Raw genomic sequence first — 6003 nt, 5'->3', positions numbered from 1 at the left:
TTTGGATTTTCATTTCCTTAATGATTAATGATACTGGGCACCATTTCATATGCTTACTGGCCTCTATATATATTCTCTGGAGGACTGTTCATTCAAATCTTTTATCTTCTCAATTCACTTTGGTAATATTATGCCCAACACACACACACACACGCAATACATTCATGTACCATCGTGGATTTTCTTCAACTATCATAGTAACTATATGAGGAAGCCATGATTTGTCCCGTTTCTCAGATGAAGAAACTGAGGTCCAGAGTAGAGGAATGATATGCCCAAGAGGCCACAGCTTACAGAATATCAGGGTCCAGAGTTTTATTTATTTGACAAATACTCATATAGTATTTACTATGTGCCAGTCCAGAGAACCCCTGAACCTCACATTCCAACAATTTTCCAGTGAAAATATCATTATCAATAGAACTTCTCTGCTTCCCTGAAGCAGCAACTTATTGCTTTAAAAAAAAAAATGACTTATTTTTTTAGTCGTTAAGTCACGTCCGACTCTTTTGCAACCCCATGGACTGTAGCTCACCAGACTCCTCCTTCCTTGGAATTTCTCAGGCAAGAATACTGGAGTGGTTGCCATTTCTTTCTCTAGGGGATTTTCTCCACCCAGGGATCGAACGCATGTCTGCTTGGCAGGCAGATTCTTTACCTCTGAATCACCAGGACAGCTCCCCACCCCCCTTTTTAAAATAACGTTTTCTCTCCAGTTACCAAAGTGTGAAAGGGTAAGTTGCTCAGTCGTGTCCAACTCTTTGTGACCCCATGTACTATACAGTCCATGGAATTCTCCAGGCCAGAATACTGGAGTGGGTAGTTGTCCCCTTGTCCAGGAGATCTTCCCAATCCAGGAATCAAATCGGGGTCTCCTGCATTGCAGGCAGATTCTTTACCGGATGAGTAATATGTGCTTATTTTAGAATAGTTGAAAAAGACTGTACAGAAAAGTACAAATATGACAGAGCAGAGGTTTTCTTCCCCCCTTCCTATGTACAGTTCTAACTTGGCTTCTGTCTGATTTTGGATTTTTGTGAACAGATAACACACTGGGAGCCCCAGAACAAGAGGTCTGTGCCTTTGGGAAGTTTCTATCAAGCATTTTATATTTTGATAAGTAGGGCTTTGAGAAGAGGGAATCAGAGGCATTTTTCATAAGAAAATGCACCAGGGATGAGGTCCAACAGCTGAAATGAAAATTTGCTTTGTTTGGGGGACTTTTCCAGGGCTTTTGGTTCTGGCTAGAACAGGGCTGCCTCCCTTACCAGCTGTGTAGCCTCTCTTAACGTCCCCTGTGACTCAGCTTCCTTATCTGGAAAGTGGGGCTAAACATCAGTAATTATAAAGCAATTGATAGTTGTGAGCACACTCTTCCCACCCACAATAGGGTATGCAGCACTGGAACTCTGGGTTCACTGGCAGAACATACCCTCCTTCAATGGGGTTGGTTCCAGCATTGAGTTCTTCATTCAAAATAATAGCTCAGTGTATTGGGAGACAGAGATCTGAGTTCAGATCCTGGTTTCCCCATTAACCACTGGGCTTCCCTTGTGGCTCAGATAGTAAAGAACCTGCCTGCAATGCAGGAGACCTGGGTTCGATCCCTCTGTCAGGAAGATCCCCTGGAGAAGGGAATGGCAACCCACTCCAGTATTCTTGCCTAGAGAATCCCATGCCCAGAGGAGCCTGGTGGGCTATAATCACAGAGTTGGACATGACTGAGCAACTAACACTTCCACTTTCCTCTTTAACCAGCCCTAGCTCAAACTCCTTACATATGTGAGCCTCTGTCAGTCCCTGGGTCAGGAAGATACCCTAGAGGAGGGCATGGCAACCCACTCTAGTATTCTTGCCTGGAGAATCCATGGACAAAAGAGCCTGGCAGAGTACAGTCCATAGGGTTGCAGCGTCAGACATGACCAAAGCGACTTCGCACGCATGCACACCTGCCCTTATTGTACAGTGTTGTAGGGTAGTTGGGAAGTTTCAATGTAATAGTGCATGTAGGACTTCCTTGGTGGTTCAGTGGCTAAGAATCCACCTGCCAATGGAGGTTTGGTCTCTGGTCCAGGAAGATCCCGCAAGCTGCAGGGCAACTATGCCCATGCACCAAAACTGCTGAGCCCGCCCTCTAGAGGCCATGAGCTGCAACTACTGAAGCCTGAGTGTCTAGAGCCAGTGCTCCTCCACGAGATAAACCACTACGAGAAAAAGAAGCATCACACCTAGGAGTAACCCCGGCTCCCTGCAACTAGAGAAAGCCGCACACAGCAATGAAGACCCAGCACAGTTCAGTTCGGTTCCCTGGCTCAGTCGTGTCCGACTCTTTGCGACCCCATGGATTGCAGCACGCCAGGCCTCCTTGTCCATCACCAACTCCCAGCACAATCAAAACTAAATAAATATTAAAAAAAAGTAATAATGCATATAAAGTGGCTGGTTGGTGCTTTACACTGAGGCAGTGTTCAGGAGGCGTGCACTCTTAACACCATCATCACTTACTGCTGACCTACTATGTGCCTGGCACGCTCAGGGAGAGGGCATGAAGATGAAAACAAGCATGGGTCCGTGGAAGTTTTACTCAGACTCTATTCCTGCCACTCCACTGTTTGAACTGGACCTTGAAGGATGGGTCAGATCTGTCACGTGGGGATGGCAGCAGGAGGGGCCTTGTGGATATGGAGCCATGGAAGTCAAGGCTGGGAAACAGGAGAGTATAGGGCATGAATGGAAAACTGCAAGTATTTTAGTTTAGTTCCTTGTGAAGGTCTCTCTGATCACTCACACAAAGCTCAGTGAAAATATATTAAATACATGCTGTGCACCCATATATCCAACACCTCATTGAATCTTGAATGGAAAGGTCACTTTTGCCATACCCATTTCAAGGATGAAGAAATTGAGGCTCAGAGAGATCCAACAGCCTGACTAAGAGCCCTACACTAGGAATAGAAGGGACAGGAATTCAAGTTCAGGGCGACAGACTGCAGATTGGCATCCCACACCTCTGGCAGGAATTAGTTCCCAGGCAGTGAAACTCTACAGGCAGCCCCAGCTGCCCGAAACTCAGCCGCAGAGAGCTGGCTCATGGCCCCCTTGCTGGCTCCCTTCTTTCATCCCAGCCCCACCCTACCACCCCCATTTCCCATCCTGGCCCTGGGGCCCTGTTCCTTCCCCAAACCTGCTCTGCCACAATTCCTTCCAGGTTCTCTCATCTGTAAAATGGGGGTAATAACAATGCCTGTCTCAGAGGGGTGTCACGAAGATCAGAAAAGAGGCCCAAGTGCTTGAAGCCCAGCACACCATAGGTTCCATAAATATTAGCAATCATCAACATCATCATCAGCCAATAATACACCTGGAGTCTAGTGACACCGACCAAGTGGAAGCACCTGTATTTGATGGTTGAGGAAACTTGTGGAGAGGTAAAGTCGCAGCCTCTCTGAAGGTTCTCAGCCGGGAAGTTGGAGAGTGGGACTTGAATCTGGGCTTGCCGAGCCTCTGATTTCAGATCTCATTAACTTCTGCCAGTCTTTGCTGGGAAGATGAGTGAATCATTTAATCAATATTTATTATCCATCTTCTGCATGCCAAGCCAGTCTCTAGATGCTGAGGGACATTCAGAGAGGGATACCACCTGGTCCCTTGAGGAAGCTTAGAACCTAACAGATAAACAAAGGATGGAAACAAAGCCTTGTTTGTGGAGGCAGAACACACAAAGGGTCCAGAAAAGGGCAAGAAGCACTTTGACTAGGAGAGGAGAGGCAGGCAGGGAAGACTTCCTGGAGGAGGTGATATTTAAACTGGGGCATGAAGCTTTTCCCCATTTGGCTGCTGAGGAAAGAAGTCGCCAGAGGCGCCATCAGCTGTGCGGGCAGGGCAGCAGCACCTGGAGGCCAGTCACCAGACTCTTCAAGGTGAAACAGAGCCTGTGAGTTGAAGGTGAGTGAAGGCTGTCATGATAAATGTTTTCCAAAAACTTGTGGTAGAGGATGGCTGTGAGAAAACCATGAAGAACACAAATGCATGTATTAATAATAAGCATATAAGTACCTGCAGATGAATGTTCAAGTCCTTAGCTGTGGTGTTTAAAAAATTCTTCATTGCCTGAAAGGTGTGGCATACAATATATGAGAAGGAAACAAAAGAATTGGTCAAGAAGACATGAATTGAAGCAAATGATGAAAATTAATATTTTAGTGAACACTGATCACAATATAACTTACTGTGATAAGTTATATAGAAAAATACATGTTCAAATGGTTTTAATCCCTCGGCAATAAAGTCTATTTTCATTCAAATAACATAACACAATCATAATAAAAATTTTAAAAATAAACTGAGCCATGATAGACCAGTGAAATGTGTAGACTGGCGTAAAGGGATCTGTGCACTGGAGATAAGGTCAGAGATGTAACCACAGCTGCCATTTCTTGGGGTTCCTTGTAAACCATGCTCTGTGCTGAGAGCTTTACCTGCATTATCTCATGAGATTTCCCCACAGTCTTATGAAGTGAGTGATACGGGACAAGAAAACCCAAGTTCAGAGAGTTTACAAAACTCACACAGCTAGTAAAGTGACCAGGTCTGGGTTTGAAAGCAGGGCTCTCTGCTTCAAAGTCTGGGTTCTTCATCCCCACGCGTTATTACCATCTCATCTTCGAGATCTGAGGATCAAGTATGAAGCTGGGAACTGACTCTGAAGAAGTGCTTTGAATGCCAGGTTCAGACTTGCATAAAAATCACACAGACGCAGGCAGGAATCAGCAGACCTGGAATCTAGCAGCACCTTTTAGTGGCTCTGCCACTCACTAGCCAAGGCTACTTCTCTAAGTCTTGGCCTCTCTAGACTGGAGAGATGAGGAATGTAAATGGATTATTGGCCATGAAGGAAGGAAGACCTGTGACGAAAGAGTTGTTGAGGAGAAACCTGGAGATCTTCAAATATTCACTGAGAGCTGGGCTCTGGGAATACAACTGTGGACAAGTCAGAGTTCTGCACTCTGGACTCCCACCCAAGACTGCAAGGGCCTAGGCTCAGCTTAGGAGAGTGTGGGAGGATCCTTTCATTGGAACAAACAAGGGCTCAGGAGCTGGCCTTTCCCAGACTGAACTGTCAGATCACAAACCAGCCAGTCTCTCTGTGTGACCTTGAGCAAGTGACCTAACCTCTCAGACGGTCCATCTTTACCAGCAAGATCATCACTTCTTTTCTGGCAATTGTTGGATTCAATTAAATAAAATAAGATAAAGCAATCATCTAGCAGGGTGCTAGGTATGCTGTGGCCATCGATAGATGTTCAGTTCAGTTCAGTCGCTCAGTCGTGTCCGACTCTTTGTGATCCCATGGCACGCCAGGCCTCCCTGTCCATCACCAGGCTCCATCACCCGGAGACTGCTCAAACTCAGACCCATTGAGGCGGTGCTGCCATCCAACCATCTCATCCGATAGATGTTAGGATCCCCCTAAGGTATAAACCTTAGTCTCTGCCCCTCGCCCTCCCACCCCCACCTCGCCCCGTGCCAAGAAAGTAGACTTTTCTGGCTTTCATTTCAGCGGGGAAAAGGCTATAAATACCTCTACGTTAGCGTTAGCTGAGCTATCATGCAAACTAACAAAAGGCCTGCAGCTCGGGCAATGTACCACTGGGTTTGGGCTCAGGCCAAAGACTCCACGCCAAAAGATCCCCTCCACCCCCAGGGTATTCGGACCCATTCCTCAGGGCGTGGTTGCCTCCGCCGTCTGGGAACCACCCTCCTGGTCTGTTTCTCGGGCTGCCAGAGCGGGAGGGCACCGGGCGACCGCAGGTACGGCGGCCCCTTTAAGCATCAAGCTTGTGTTGCAATCACCACCTCGGGGGACTGGTCCTTCCGGGGGGTGGAGCCTGTGCCTGTTGCAGCGACCAATCGGAGCCCGGCATTTTCCGCGGGAGATCCGAATTTCGCGGCACGCAGTTTCGCGCTAAAAAAAAAAAAAAAAAAAAAAAAAAGGAAAAAAAA

Source organism: Muntiacus reevesi, chromosome 3 (genome assembly GCF_963930625.1).
Source record: "Muntiacus reevesi chromosome 3, mMunRee1.1, whole genome shotgun sequence".
Lineage (NCBI taxonomy): Eukaryota > Metazoa > Chordata > Mammalia > Artiodactyla > Cervidae > Muntiacus > Muntiacus reevesi.
The sequence above is the reverse complement of the archived record's forward strand: the minus strand, read 5'-3'. Positions refer to the sequence as shown.